Source organism: Aquarana catesbeiana, linkage group LG04 (genome assembly GCF_042186555.1).
Source record: "Aquarana catesbeiana isolate 2022-GZ linkage group LG04, ASM4218655v1, whole genome shotgun sequence".
NCBI classification, from domain to species: domain Eukaryota; kingdom Metazoa; phylum Chordata; class Amphibia; order Anura; family Ranidae; genus Aquarana; species Aquarana catesbeiana.
The window spans coordinates 269062806-269079855 of NC_133327.1; the positions used below are offsets into that span (position 1 = coordinate 269062806).

Genomic DNA, 17050 nt, shown 5'->3' on the forward strand with positions numbered 1-17050 from the left:
TTCTTCTACCATACAGTGGGGAGTATTTGATCCTCTGCTGATTTTGTACGTTTGCCCACTGACAAATGATCAGTCTATAATGGTAGGGTTATTTTAACAGTGAATGACAACAAATCCAGAAAAGCGCGTTTCAAAAGTTATAAATTGATTTGCATTTTAATGAGTGAAATAAGTATTTGACCCTATGGCAAAACATGACTTGGTACTTGGTGGCAAAACCCTTGTTGGCAATCAGGTCGGACGTTTCTTGTAGTTGGCCACCAGGTTTGCACACATCTCGGGAGGGACTTTGTCCCACTCCTTTTTGCAGATCCTCTCCAAGTCATTAAGATTTCGAGGCTGACGTTTGGTAACTCAAACCTTCAGCTCCCTCCAGATATTTTCTATGGGATTAAGGTCTGGAGACAGGCTAGGCTACTCCAGGACCTTAATGTGCTTCTTCGAGCCGCTCCTTTGTTGCCTTGGCCTTGTGCGTTGCGTCATTGTCATGCTGGCATACTCATCCACGACCCATTTTCAATGCCCTGGTTGAGGGAAGGTGGTTTTCACTCAAGATTTGACGGTGCATGGCATGTCCATCGTTCCTTTGATGCAGTGAAGTTGTCCTGTCCCCTTAGCAGAAAAACATCCCCAAAGCATAATGTTTCCACCTCCTTGTTTGATGGTGGGGAAGGTGTTCTTGGGGTCATAGGCAGCATCCCCCCTTCCACAAAATTAGTTATTGATAGGATGGTTGATCTTTAAGCGCCCATGAGATGTCTGTCAGAAGTTTGATCAGGTCAGAAGAGAGGCATATATCATGCTGTACTAATTGCACAGTCACTGGAGCATACACTGCTTCCAGCAAAGGATGTGTATAGACTGTTCCCCTCAAGCCCAGGTGCTACCGACTCAGGTAGTTAGCCTGTCATATGTTTGCACCTGTAATGTAAATGGAATATAAGGCTGAATCAAAAAGTTCTCCCCAGGCTAGAATCCTTTTTTACCTTTCTTGCCATGACGAGACGTCTTGTACCTCCCTGGTGATAGACATTTGCCACTGCTGTGGCATTGCCCCACTTGATCCTTGTTAGGTTACCCTCCAGTTAGGAAGTCCAGTGTTGCAGGGACTGCCAAATCACCTGGCGCTCCTGAATGTTGATTATTTCTCTGTTAACAAGGTGTCTAGGATGATCTTCCAAGACAGAGGGAGGATGGTTTTACTAACTCCATGCCAGAGAGAGTTTGGTTTGTGGAGTCAGACAAGTCAGTTTGTCTAGGTACTGAACTAACTCTACTTGGAACAGAATATTGTGTTGCAGGCCTCAGAGGCCACTATCAGGCCCAGGACTGTCATGCAGAAACAGCTGGACAGCTCTTGGACTGTAGAATCAGTCTGGGAGTAGAGCTGCACAATTAATCGTCAAGAATCGTTATCGTGATCTTGACTAAAGTGTTTCACAATTCTTTCCATGCAAAGAATTCTCTCTGCTCTTCTGAAGCCACAGCTCTCAAAAGAAAGTAAGAGAAAAACTGGGCAGTCTGCCAAGAATCAAAACATTCTTTATCAGTTGAACTTAAGTATAAACATTGTAACAGTTTGTCAATGGAATAGACTGTGTGTAAAACGAACATTCTGCTGTGAGCGCAAACGATAGTGCCCTCATGTAATGACCGATAAATTGTTCAGCGGACATAGAAAAAAAGGGGAATGGTGGGACTTCATATGAAGCACAACACCAAAACCAGATGAATCGATTGGTAGATAAAATTTAATGGTGCACATGGATGCATGTGGGACAGTCAATAGCATGTAGCAAATAACATAATATAGTAATATAATACATAGAAATGTATACACACACGTGTTAGATATGTATACATAAATGTTCCTACATAGTAAATATTTTAAAATGTATTAAATGTAGCCCAAACTTGCATATAAACATGATTGATTGCACACATAATAAAAAAATTGATTCAAGGTTCTTCAAGGTAATCGCATAGTAAACGCATGGTAGCTGTGACAATACATTCAGTATATAGCTCTATGCACGTTTCGTGGATAAATTCCACTTATCAGGAGCAAATGCAATCTAGGGATGTCTGTAATAAAATATAATAACCAAATATTATAGTAACTAAAGTAACAGGAAGAGGGGGAACCACAACTTAATCCCAGCACTCTTACCTATAAGTAGAGCTGGGGAAAAAATCGATTTAAATCTTGAATCGAGTTGAGAGGTCAAGTCGATTCAAAATTTAAGCAAATCGATTTTTTTAGATTTTTTTTTTTTCACCACGCCGGTCCTGAGGAGCTGCGGGCAGGAGTTTTTGGGCGAGGCCGTGGCTTCAGCCTAGTCTGCAAGGCCGGACGCCGTTGACTAGGCCGAAGCCGCGGCCTTGCCTGAAAACTCCTGCCTGCAGCTCCTCAGGACCGGCGCGGTGTCAAAAAAATAAAATCGTTTCGAATCGTGTTGTGGTGTTTTTTTTTTTTTTTTTTTTTTTTTTTTTGTGAAAATCGCCTAGCCCTACCTATAAGTAGGCTACAGTATTCAACGATATGGGTAGTATTAGTAGCTGGAGGCACTATGGGAAACATTATCCCCAGAAGTGTGTGTACATTTCTATGCATTTATTGTATTATTATAATATGTTATTTGTTACATGCTATTGATTGTCCCACATGCATCCATGTGCACCATTAAATATTATCTACCGGGGCATGGCCTGACATAGCATGGGGTAGGACGTGTGTGCTCTGTGCTCCGTCCATTACTCCTTTTCCTAACTCCTCCTGCTCTCCAGCAACATCCTGCACCAGCCCAGCGGGACCCCCTGAGGACCCTGAACACCCACAGCCACGGCTCCACTGCTATCCGACCATACGGCGGCCTCCGTGGATCGGCGATCCCGCATGTGGCCGCCGCATTTAGGAAAAACCCCAGCTTCAGCCTAGTCCTGGAGGTCCGTGGGCCATCTTGCTCCACCCGGCCTGCCAAGTATTACCTCCCGGTCACATCCTGTGTACCAGCCTAGCGGGATTCCCTGTAGACCCTGCACTTCTGCAGCCGTGACTCCATTGCCCCCTGACCATACGGAGGCCTCAGCCACACGCGGCTGCCGCACTCAGGAAAGACCGTGGCTTTGGCCTAGTCCCGGAGGTTCGCGGCCATCTTTCTCCACCCGGCCTGCTGCCCAGTATTGCCTCCAGACCTTCCTGGCTCACAACTCTATACCCTCCAGGACAGTCTAACTAGCCAGATACAGCGGGGGTGAGGACCGTCTCGGATACAAGCTATGACTCCACCGAAAACACCAAAAGCCATCCTGGCTAAATTAGATCAATATCGCCGCCCGGAGAAAAAGTACTAGGGAATATGGCGGCGCCATGTGCAGCGAGCGGGACACTCCGGGAAGTGACACAGCAAAAGTGCTCGAGGCGATCACATTCTGCCGGACGTCTTTGACAGCCCAAATAGAGGAGGTCAAGGTAGACATCTCGCTTATACGAGAGGACTTTCAAAAACTCTGAACGGGACACAACAGCCGAAACCCGCATAGGATTGGCGGAAGACGCCATTATGCCACTCCAGATCAGCTCGGATACTATGCAGCTCCAAATCAACCAGGTCCTGAGCAAGCAAGATGATGTGGAGACTAGGCTCCGGAGGTGCAACCTCCGATCCAACCCCCGAGGGAGCTGAGGGCAAAGATCCCACCGCCTTCCTGGAGCAACTTCTTGTTGGAAAGTGTCCACCCTATGCCTGCCAGACCTCCTCCACAGGGGGCTCCCCCCGCACGTTTATAGCTAAATTCTTGAATTACAAAGACAGATGCAGCGCTGCGCATGGCTAGGGAAAAAGGTAACATCCACCTTGGAAACTCTAGGATTGCTAGAATTCTCTGCGGAGGTACAGTGCCGCCGCCAAGGCTTCATGGAGGCGAAGAGGAGGCTCCGGATACAACATCTTAAATACTTTATGCTATTTCCGGCTCGTCTTCGGGTCGAGAGAGAGATGGCTGAGTGTTCTTCTTTGAGAATCCTGAGGAAGTCCTTACCTGGTTGGAGCACCCAGAGCCCTCCAGGAGGGCAGCGGAGTGACTTGGCCGAACATGTCCATCGGCACTACTGATCGTTAGTCGCCATCACCCACATTATGCACCGCCACGGGAGTCTGCAAATGCATTGAATCCTGGTATGTTACCTTCTTGTTGCCCCCCCTTTGGCTGCCCGCGACACATACCCTCTTGCTCCTCACCCCTGGGATCTCCTGAGACCCGCCTTTACCTTCCCCTGCTTTAATCCTATCTAACTGTAACTTACAAAGAGGGTCTCCTATACTCAGGGCCTCCTATTGACTGGTCGGTCCCTAGACATACACTGGAGACTATAACCTACACCCCATATGCATAACACAGCGAATCCCCCCCCCCCCCCCCCCAGCAACCGGAACATACATCCCTCTATTGTGTGACTGCAGCACTTTGGCTCCCATTGACCCTACACAGTACAAGAAGAGCCTGTTGCTCTTTATTTGTGGGCCTCATGTCACCCGCACCATCCATGCTGACCGATCGCTGCAGATTTTTTACATGGCAGCAGAACATTTTGTTTTTACCTGCTCCCGGTTGTCATCTACTTTTGGTTTTGGGTACATACCCTCATCAGTTGGGGAAGATGCAAGGTGTGGAAGGGGAGGTTAGTTTCAACTTGATGGAATGCAATATAACGCAATGCAAGCTGATACTGCATAGATGGCAAACCTTTTATTCATGTAATATGCATAATGTCTTCACCTGGCGTCTTAAGTTCCCGCTCAACCGAGCTTACTCCTGTTTCTCAGCCACTCATTACAGACCAGGAATGTGGACCATTTGTCCAATTAGGAGAAGGGCGGGCCACTACTGTTACACAATACGTCTTAATGTCTGACCCATGGCCTCGATAAAATTGCTTACTTGGAATATACTTAGGCTTGGGGACAAAGTAAAGAGATCTGCAGTTTTCTCATTTCTCAAAAAACAACGTGCCAACATTGTGGTGTTGGTAGAGACATGTGGAGGGTCGGCTTCAGATGGCACTCCGCTGGCCATGGATCAGGTGGGCTTATCATTCATCCCATTCCTCTCAAGCACGCAAAGTCTCAATCTTGATTGCCAAGACGGTACATTTTGAGCTATGTGATGTCCAGTCTGACCCACAGGGGCAATATGTCTCTCTTTCTGTTAAATTGTATGGTGAACCTTTCCTTTTTGATGGCATTTTATGTACCTCCCCCATTTAGTTCTGCTATAGTTAGAGGGCTTGCTGTATATGACTCCTCATCCTTCAATCCAGGCAATGTGGCTAGGGGATTTTAACATTGCGCTGAACCCAGCATTAAACAAACTGTCACCCTCACCGTTACCTACTACAGCTCCAACCCACACTAGATTCTCCCGACTCATCACCTCCTTTAATCTCACTGACACCTGGTATCTTAAGTTCCCGCTCAACCGAGCTTACTCCTGTTTCTTAGCCACTCATAACACCATGTCCCGCATAGACTTCATACTTATCTCCACCACCCTTGCCCCAAGATTACTGAGAGGTGAGTTCTCCCCTAGACTACTTTCAGACCATAGCCCATATTGGATTAACCTTTCCCTCCCATTAGACAAACCACCCCGTACGTGGCGCCTGAATCCGTTTTGGCTCACCCTATCGGAGGACAAGCTTGGTAACAGTTGGAGAACCTATTTTTTAGAGAGTGACAGATCTGCATCCCCAGATATAGTATGGGAAACCTTTACATTAAATTACACGCATGCCTGACTCTGACCTCCTGTATCAACAGGCTGAAGGCTAATTCAGCAGCTGCACTGGACTGGGCAATGCGGGATCTGTCCTCCTCTGAACAGGGCTACATATCAGACATCTCTCCTGCTGGGGCTGCCCAACTCAGGTTACAAACCAGGGTGGTCAACCAGCTACAGCACGAGAGGGCCAGGAGAGAACTTTTCTTTGCCAGACAAATTGTTTGAACATGGGGAGAGAGTGGGTAAACTGTTGGCCTATCTAGCACATAGCGAAGATAGACCCCCCTACTGTCATTTCACTTACTGGCCCTAATGGGGAAAAGATCACGGAACCGCAAGCTGTCACTACCAAATTTAGGGACTTCTTCACTCAGCTTTACACGTTCCAGGTCTCCACCACTGAAGCCCAATTGGAAGATCTGGCGGGAATCGCCTTCCTACAGCTAAATGACACCCAAATGGCTGTGCTAGACGCACCTCTTGCACTCGATGAAATAACCATGGCGATCGCGAGCTTCGCCAGATCCAAGGCCCCAGGTTCAGATAGGTTACCCATAGAATTTTATGCTCAATACAGCGAGATATTTGCTCCCAAGTTATTGTCCCTCTATAACCACTTATTTGATAGCTTCACCCTACCCCCATCGCTGAGCGAGGTGGTTATTATCCTCAGACCTAAACCGGCCAAGGACCCGGGCCTCCCGGAATCTTACTGACCCATATCGCTCCTCCAGGTAGACCTAAAGATTTTGGCCAAAGTACTTGCCCTCCGCCTTAACCAAGTGATACTAACCCTGATCCATGCAAACCAAGCTGGATTTATGCCGGGATGCAACACCTCCTTCAACCTCAGAAAATTATATATTAGCTTACAAGGGACACATACTAATGTTGGGTCCCGGGTGGTGGTGGCTTTGGACACCGCTAAGGCCTTTGACTCGGTGGAGTGGAGATACCTTTGGGGATGCCTGCGTAGCTTTGGTTTCGGACCTAATTTTATTAAGTGGCGTCAATTATTATATCTGGCGCCCAAAGGTAAAGTAGTGGCCAATGGGAGGGCCTCCCAGACGTTTGACTTATCCAGAGGCACTAGGCAGGGCTGTCCACTGTCTCCGCTCCTCTACGCCCTGGCAGAGGAGCCCCTTGCAATCTCCATTAGAGAAGACCCCGAGATCCAGGGTCTCTGCCTTGGGTCCCTGACTGAAAAAATTAGCTTATACGCAGACGACACACTACTATATCTGGCCGACTCTACCACAATTCAGAAAGCATTACATAAGATCGAACACTTCGGGTCAGTTCTCTGACCTCATAATTGGGAGAAATCCTAAATATTGCCAATGGACAGCTTCTCCTCTCCCAAGCTAGAGGAGCAGTTACCACTCCAGCGAGTAAACACTATTAACTATCTTGGAGTACTGGTGAATAGGACACCGGTTGACTATATAACCCTGAACATAGAGCCCCTTTTCAATCTCATTAAGTCTAAAACTCAGGTGTGGGCGAGACTGCCGCTCGGTGTGTGGGGCCGCATTAATATTAAAATGATATTACTACCCAAAGTATTGTATATGCTTTGGCACACAACTGTATACTTACCCCTGAAACTTTTTAAATTAATGGAGGCCATATTCAGGACATTCATTTGGGGTACCAACAAACACAAGCTGGCCTGGAGAGTCCTTAAGAACCCTACTGACCTGGAAGGAACGGCCCTCCATGACCTGAATCTCTATTCCCTAACATCCCAACTGTCTCAGCTATACCACATAGACAAAACCGACAGACCCAGATTCCTCACGCTCCTTTGCCCATGGTGGGAGCAACTAACCACGGATCCACTTACTGCAATTGCAGTGGGTCATAGTGGGAATAACTCTAAAAGAGACCGTGGGTCTCTCCTGTACCAATATAGACGCATATGGGACATTGCCACTAAAATGTTAACAACCTCTAAATACGATTATACCGCTCTATGGCACAATAAATTACTCTGAGTTTCTCTCAATCTCCGACACAGAGATATGGAGCGAACATGGGATATACTACTTGCACCACATAGTTTCCGATGGCACACTTAAAAACATACTCAAAACGAGTTCCTGCTGCCCAATTCCCTGCTCTTTAGATTATTTCAAGTACGCCATGCAGCTCAAACTCAGTTCCCCCAACCTTTACCACAGTCTACCCCCAATATCATTATGGCAGAAGTTAAGGGTGAGGATCCATGAAGGCCAATTTCTGATTTTTATGTCGTGCTCCTAACCCCATCCTCAACCACACTAGCTTTACAGCCTTAAACCAAGAAGGGAAAGAGCGATGGGTCAGCTAGAGGATGAGGAGTGGAGTGAAGCACTTGATTCATGCAAGAACCTTTCCCCCAAACTTTGACAGGTTGACCCAGTTGTATATTGTGCACCGAGCATATCTTGCCCTAAAGCAGTCGCCTGCTTTAGGCAACGGTCTTCTACCTTGTGTACAATGTGTAACCAGGCAACGGGCACATGTTTCCATTTAATTTGGCCGTGTCCGGTCCTTCAGAGTCTATGGGAGCAGATTGTAGATTTCCTCCATGATGACATGGGATCCCCTTTGACCCTAGACCCCAAACAATGCCTACTGGGGATATTCCCCGATTCTGAGATAAATTCACTAAAACTTTCTTGCATGAAACACTGTTTTCTGCCAAAAAATTATAGCCAGACAGTGGATGAGACCCATTCTCCCCCAGCTTCAACGACTGGAAAATAGATATAACACACTTCCCTACAAGAAGTTCATATACATTAACAGAGGCTGTCCAGATAAGTACAACAAAATCTGGGATGGGTGGCTTGCGTCCACGGACACATGCACTGGTGGTTTGTAAAGCCATGACCGCTCCCAGCGTGGAATCTCATGAATAGCATAGACAGAAGGTTTTCCACCCAATTGTTAGTCGCTGAGTCCATTGTTCAATCTGTATAAGTTCCTGACATGTTGTGTTTTTACATGTACATAACAAACAATTTAGGGTGTTCGCGGCAAATTCGAAAGCCGCAGAACACCCTTTAAAAGTCTATGGGAGAAATCAATAGTGCTAATTTTAAAGGCTTATATGCATGGTATTGTCATAAAAAGTGTTGGGAACATGTATCAATGCATTTTTTTTTTAAACGGCCGTTTTTTCGGGAGCAGTGATTTTAATAATGCTTAACCACTTGCCGACCGCCGCACGACTATATACGTCGGCAGAATGGCACGGGCAGGCAAAAGGACTTACAGGTACGTCCTTGCCTGCCCGCGGGTGGGGGGTCCGATCGGACCCCCCCCCGGTGCCTGCGGCGGTCGGCAAATCTCCCCCGGCGATCGGTGGTGAGGGGGAGGCCATCCATTCGTGGCCCCCCCTCGCGATCGCTCCCAGCCAATGGGATCATTTCCCTGCCTCTGTATTGTACACAGAGGCAGAGGAAATGATGTCATCTCTCCTCGGCTCGGTATTTTCCGTTCCGGGCCGAGGAGAGAAGACTGCAATGTGAGTGCACCAACACACTACACACACAGTAGAACATGCCAGGCACACAAAACACCCCGATCCGCCCCCCGATCACCCCCCAATCACCCCCCCCCCCCCCCCCCCGTCACAAACTGACACCAAGCAGGTTTTTTTTTTTTTTTTTTTTTTTTTTCTGATTACTGTATTGGTGTCAGTTTGTGACAGTTAGTGTTAGGGCAGTGAGTGTTAGGCCCCCTTTAGGTCTAGGATACCCCCCCTAACCCCCCCTAATAAAGTTTTAACCCCTTGATCACCCCCCGTCACCAGTGTCGCTAAGCGATCATTTTTCTGATCGCTGTATTAGTGTCGCTGGTGACGCTAGTTAGTGAGGTAAATATTTAGGTTCGCCGTCAGCGTTTTATAGCGACAGGGACACCCATATACTACCGAATAAATGTTTTAACCCCTTGATTGCCCCCTAGTTAACCCTTTCACCACTGATCACTGTATAACCGTTACGGGTGACGCTGGTTAGTTTGTTTATTTTTTATAGTGTCAGGGCACCCGCCGTTTATTACCGAATAAAGGTTTAGCCCCCTGATCGCCCGGCGGTGATATGCGTCGCCCCAGGCAGCGTCAGATTAGCGCCAGTACCGCTAACACCCACGCACGCAGCATACGCCTCCCTTAGTGGTATAGTATCTGTACAGATCAATATCTGATCCGATCAGATCTATACTAGCGTCCCCAGCAGTTTAGGGTTCCCAAAAACACAGTGTTAGCGGGATCAGCCCAGATACCTGCTAGCCCCTGCATTTTGCCCCTCCGCCCGGCTCAGCCCAGCCCACCCAAGTGCAGTATCGATCGATCACTGTCACTTACAAAACACTAAACGTATAACTGCAGCGTTCGCAGAGTCAGGCCTGATCCCTGCGATCGCTAACAGTTTTTTTGGTAGCGTTTTGGTGAAATGGCAAGCACCAGCCCGCGTCAGGTTAGTGCCAGTAGCGCTAACACCCATGCACCGTACACCTCCCTTAGTGGTATAGTATCTGAACGCATCAATATCTGATCCGATCAGATCTATACTAGCGTCCCCAGCAGTTTAGGATTCCCAAAAACGCAGTGTTAGCGGGATCAGCCCAGATACCTGCTAGCACCTGCGTTTTGCCCCTCCGCCCGGCCCAGCCCAGCCCACCCAAGTGCAGTATCGATCGATCACTGTCACTTACAAAACACTAAACGCATAACTGCAGCGTTCGCAGAGTCAGGCCTGATCCCTGCAATCGCTAACAGTTTTTTTGGTAGCGTTTTGGTGAACTGGCAAGCACCAGCCCCAGGCAGCGCCAGGTTAGTGCCAGTAGCGCTAACACCCACGCACGCACCGTACACCTCCCTTAGTGGTATAGTATCTGAACTGATCAATATCTGATCTGATCCGATCAGATCTATACTGGCGTCCCCAGCAGTTTAGGGTTCCCAAAAACGCAGTGTTAGTGGGATCAGCCCAGATACCTGCTAGCACCTGCGTTTTGCCCCTCCGCCCAGCCCAGCCCACCCAAGTGCAGTAGCGATCGATCGATCACTGTCACTTACAAAACACTAAACGCATAACTGCAGCGTTCGCAGAGTCAGGCCTGATCCCTGCGATCGTTAACAGTTTTTTTGGTAGCGTTTTGGTGAACTGGCAAGCGCCAGCGGCCTAGTACACCCCGGTCGTAGTCAAACCAGCACTGCAGTAACACTTGGTGACGTGGCGAGTCCCATAAGTGCAGTTCAAGCTGGTGAGGTGGCAAGCACAAATAGTGTCCCGCTGCCACCAAGAAGACAAACACAGGCCCGTCGTGCCCATAATGCCCTTCCTGCTGCATTCGCCAATCCTAATTGGGAACCCACCACTTCTGCAGCGCCGTACTTCCCCCATTCACATCCCCAACCAAATGCAGTCGGCTGCATGAGAGGCATTTTTATGTCCTCCTGAGTACCCCTACCCAACGAACCCCCCCAAAAAAGATGTTGTGGCGTGACACCCGCTATTATTGTCCCTCCTGTCCTGACAATCCTGGTCTTTGCATTGGTGAATGTTTTGAACGCTACCATTCACTAGTTGAGTATTAGCGTAGGGTACAGCATTGCACAGACTAGGACACACTTTCACAGGGTCTCCCAAGATGCCATCGCATTTTGAGAGACCCGAACCTGGAACCGGTTACAGTTATAAAAGTTACAGTTACAAAAAAAGTGTAAAAAAAAAAAAAAAAAAAAAACACAAACAAAAATATAAAATAAAAATAATAGTTGTCGTTTTATTGTTCTCTCTCTATTCTCTCTCTCTCTCTATTTTCTCTATTGTTCTGCTCTTTTTTACTGTATTCTATTCTGCAATGTTTTATTGTTATTATGTTTTATCATGTTTTGCTTTTCAGGTATGCAATTTTTTATACTTTACCGTTTACTGTGCTTTATTGTTAACCATTTTTTTGTCTTCAGGTACAGCATTCACGACTTTGAGTGGTTATACCAGAATGATGCTTGCAGGTTTAGGTATCATCTTGGTATCATTCTTTTCAGCCAGCGGTCGGCTTTCATGTAAAAGCAATCTTAGCGGCTAATTAGCCTCTAGACTGCTTTTACAAGCAGTGGGAGAGAATGCACCCCCCCCCCCCCCCCCACCGTCTTCCGTGTTTTTCTCTGGCTCTCCTGTCTCAACAGGGAACCTGAGAATGCAGCCGGTGATTCAGCCAGCTGACCATAGAGCTGATCAGAGACCAGAGTGGCTCCAAACATCTCTATGGCCTAAGAAACCGGAAGCTACGAGCATTTTATGACTTAGATTTCGCCGGATGTAAATAGCGCCATTGGGGAAGCATTTTATCACACCGATCTTGGTGTGGTCAGATGCTTTGAGGGCAGAGGAGAAATCTAGGTCTAATAGACCCCAATTTTTTCAAAAAAGAGTACCTGTCACTACCTATTGCTATCATAGGGGATATTTACATTCCCTGAGATAACAATAAAAATGATTAAAAAAAAAAAAAATGAAAGGAACAGTTTTAAAATGAGATAAAAAAGCAAAAAAATAATAAAGAAAAAAAAAGCACCCCTGTCCCCCCTGCTCTCGCGCTAAGGCGAACGCAAGCGTCGGTCTGGCGTCAAATGTAAACAGCAATTGCACCATGCATGTGAGGTATCACCGCGACGGTCAGATCGAGGGCAGTCATTTTAGCAGTAGACCTCCTCTGTAAATCTAAAGTGGTAACCTGTAAAGGCTTTTAAAGGCTTTTAAAAATGTATTTATTTTGTTGCCACTGCACGTTTGTGCGCAATTGTAAAGCATGTCATGTTTGGTATCCATGTACTCGGCCTAAGATCATCTTTTTTATTTCATCAAACATTTGGGCAATATAGTGTGTTTTAGTGCATTAAAATGTAAAAAAGTGTGTTTTTTTCCCCAAAAAATGCGCAAATACTGTGTGAAAAAAAAAAATTAAACACCCACCATTTTAATCTGTAGGGCATTTGCTTTAAAAAAATATATAATGTGTGGGGGTTCAAAGTAATTTTCTTGCAAAAAAAAATAATTTTTTCATGTAATCAAAAAGTGTCAGAAAGGGCTTTGTCTTCAAGTGGTTAGAAGAGTGGGTGATGTGTGACATAAGCTTCTAAATGTTGTGCATAAAATGCCAGGACAAACCCCCCCCAAGTGACCCCATTTTGGAAAGTAGACACCCCAAGCTATTTGCTGAGAGGCATGTCGAGTCCATGGAATATTTTATATTGTGACACAAGTTGCGGGAAAGAGACAATTTTTTTTTTTTTTTGCACAAAGTTGTCACTAAATTACATATTGCTCAAACATGCCATGGGAATATGTGAAATTACACCCCAAAATACATTCTGTTGCTTCTCCTGAGTACGGGGATACCACATGTGTGAGACTTTTTGGGAGCCTAGCCGCGTATGGGACCCCGAAAACCAAGCACCGCCTTCAGGCTTTCTAAGGGCGTAAATTTTTGATTTCACTCTTCACTGCCTATCACAGTCTCGGAGGCCATGGAATGCCCAGGTGGCACAAAACCCCCCCAAATGACCCCATTTTGGAAAGTAGACACCCAAAGCTATTTGCTGAGCGGTATAGTGAGTATTTTGCAGACCTCACTTTTTGTCACAAAGTTTTGAAAATTAAAAAAAGAAAAAAAAAATTTTTTTTTTTGTCTTTCTTCATTTTCAAAAACAAATGAGAGCTGCAAAATACTCACCATGCCTCTCAGCAAATAGCTTGGGGTGTCTACTTTCCAAAATGGGGTCATTTGGGGGGGGTTTGTGCCACCTGGGCATTCCATGACCTCCGAAACTGTGATAGGCAGTGAAGAGTGAAATCAAAAATGTACACCCTTAGAAATCCTGAAGGCGGTGATTGGTTTTCGGGGCCCCGTACGTGGCTAGGCTCCTAAAAAGTCCCACACATGTGGTATCCCTGTACTCAAGAGAAGCAGCAGAATGTATTTTGGGGTGCAATTCCACATATGCCCATGACCTGTGTGAGCAATATATCATTTAGTGACAACTTTGTGCAAAAAAAAAAAAATAAATTGTCACTTTCCCGCAACTTGTGTCAAAATATAAAATATTCCATGGACTCAACATGCCTCTCAGCAAATAGCTTGGGGTGTCTACTTTACAAAATGGGGTCATTTGGGGGGGTTTGTGCCATCTGGGCATTTTATGGCCTTCAAAACTGTGATAGGTAGTGAGGAGTAAAATCAAAAATGTACGCCCTTAGAAATCCTGAAGGCAGTGATTGGTTTTCGGGGCCCCGTATGCGGCTAGGCTCCCAAAAAGTCCCACACATGTGGTATCCCCATACTCAGGAGAAGCAGCTAAATGTATTTTGGGGTGCAATTCCATATATGCCCATGGCCTGTGTGAGCAATATATCATTTAGTGACAACTTTTTGTAAATTTTTTTTTTTGTCATTATTCAATCACTTGGGACAAAAAAAATGAATATTCAATGGGCTCAACATGCCTCTCAGCAATTTCCTTGGGGTGTCTACTTTCCAAAATGGGGTCATTTGTGGGGGTTTTGTACTGCCCTGCCATTTTAGCACCTCAAGAAACGACATAGGCAGTCATAAATTAAAGGCTGTGTAAATTCCAGAAAATGTACCCTAGTTTGTAGGCGCTATAACTTTTGCGCAAACCAATAAATATACACTTATTGACATTTTTTTTACCAAAGACATGTGGCCAAATACATTTTGGCCTAAATGTATGACTAAAATTGAGTTTATTGGATTTTTTTTAGAACAAAAAGTAGAAAATATCATTTTTTTTCAAAATTTTCGGTCTTTTTCCGTGTATAGCGCAAAAAATAAAAACGGCAGAGGTGATCAAATACCATCAAAAGAAAGCTCTATTTGTGGGAAGAAAAGGACGCAAATTTTGTTTGGTTACAGCATTGCATGACCGTGCAATTAGCAGTTAAAGCGACGCAGTGCCAAATTGTAAAAAGTGCTCTGGTCAGGAAGGGGGTAAATCCTTCCGGGGCTGAAGTGGTTAAAGTGATACAATAAAAGTGAAATATTCCTTTAAATTTTGTACATGGGGGGGGGGTCTATAGTATGCCTGTAAAATAGCGCATGTTTCCCGTGTTTAGAACAGTTTAGGAGCAAAATGACATTTCTAAAGTAAAAAAAATCATTTAAAACTACTCACGGCTATAATGAATTGTCACATAAATGCACATAAAAGTTAATTGATGAAAACGGCATGGGATTCCCCCACAGTCCATTACCAGGCCCTCCCCACAACCCTTGCCTGGTGGTTGTGGGGGTCTGCGGGCAGTGGGCTTATCGGAATCTGGAAGCCCCAAGGGGACCCCCCCCCCACACCCCTTCCCGTGTGAATTAGTAATGGGGTACAAGAAGTACAAGAACCCCTATCATTTCACAAAAAAGTGTCAATGTTAGACAATAGCTGATTTTTGACAATTCCTTTATTTAATATTTTCTTTCCCCGCTTCTTCTGGTCTTCCTTCGGTTTTCTTCTTCCTCCATCTTGTTCTTCCCCCGCTTCTTCCTCTATCTTCCTCCGGTCTAACTTGCATATAAGCCTTTAAAATTAGCACTTTTGATTATTCATGTTCGTGTCCCATGGACTTTAACGGTGTTTGAATTTTCTGCCTGTTCGCATGTTTTGCTGCGAACCGAACCGGGGGGGTGTTCGGCTCATCCCTATTCTGCAGTATTGCCTTATAACCTGCAGAAATATGTTCAAACTGTAAATTGTTCAATAAACTTTAATCGATTCATCTGGTTTTGGTGTTGTGCTTCATATAAAATCTCACCTTTACCCTCTTTTTTTTTTTTTTTTTTTTTTTTTTTTCTATGATTCAGGGATGGAGACATACAAACTCTGTAGTAGTCGTCTCATAGTCCCAACAATTTTATTAATGAACGTTCAGTGGACATAAATGAATGCATTTTTTTTTTTTTTTTTTTTTTTAACATATGCCTAGTGCAGACTGTTCGGATGGGAAACACATTAACCTTTCGATTTATTGTTCGTTCGGCAGAACATTTCCAAATTTGCCCTTTGTTTTTTCGGCTCAAAAACATCCCAACGATTATTGATTTTGTGCCCATTCACTGGCCGAAAAAAACGAACTGTCTAAATGACCGAATTTCGGCCAATTTTTCGGATAGTGTATGGCCAGCATAAGACAGAGGAAGAATTGATACACTGGACAAATAGGGATATGCAGGTATGCATCCTTGACTTCCACAGAGGCTAGAAAGTATTTCTGATGAAGGGAGACTATAACAGACCTGGTGGACTTCATAATGCTAAAATTTTGGTTTCGAACAAAGACTTCTAAAGCCTTGCGATCAGGTGCCTTGATTTGGTTTTGGAAAAGTGAAAGGATAAAATCCCTGAAAGCTTTCTACTGTTGGGACAATGGCAATAACTGAATGGCTAAAGAGATTTGCAAGAGCATCATGGAAGTCTTCAGGGCCACAGGCATGTTGGACAGCATGAAATAGGTAGGAACAGAGAGTGGAATTCTAGCTTGTAGCCTGTGGAAACCACTTTCTTACTGGGCATCCTAGATGCTTTCTGACCAGGAGTCTGCAAGGACCACCAGGGGCTCCCCCAATTTGGAAAGTGGGAATGTCCCCTCATGCTGAAGTGTCTGTAGACATGGGGCATTAGCGACTCAAGGCTTATTATTGAACTAGGCTCTCTGCTTGGGTCTGGCCTTTTCGGGTTGAAGCCCGAAAACAACAAAAGAAATGCTTCAGAGTAGGATGACATCTTCCTTTTTTTGGTTTAGGCCCCATGCACATGGGCATTAAAAAAATGATTTTCCAAGCATACAGCAAACTTTTATTTATTTTTTTTATAGCCAGAACAAAGTGCTGTTATGTTTTTGCTTCTTGTGAGTACTTTATGCAATAAATACCACATGGAGTTTTCTCTCTGCTTCTGTAATGCTTGCCTTTCTTAATCTGCCTTTTGGAGATGCAATATTGCCTGAGTGGACAAATCCTTCATTGGCTGCCTTTTTTAGCGCATTCGACCTTGTCACTGGGGTTTGATATTGTGGTAAGCTGCTTTGTAAAGAAACACATTTGATGTGAAGATCTCTGCTTGCATCTGTGCAGTGGACTTTCACTTCTTTGAGCTTTCATTTGTACGAATAGTGTTCTTTTTGTGTCAGTCAGTTTGCACAATATTATATACTTGGTTCTTCAAGGGGACAACACAACACCTTGCTTTTATTTCTATATT

At 45.3% G+C, this 17050-nt stretch overlaps 1 long non-coding RNA gene across 3 annotated transcripts in view; it reads left to right on the forward strand.

Moving 5' to 3' along the window:
- The window catches only part of LOC141139914 (uncharacterized), a 50427-nt gene that overhangs the window by 19443 nt on the left and 13934 nt on the right, over positions 1 to 17050 (forward strand). The gene's annotated exons all lie outside the window — the stretch shown is intronic.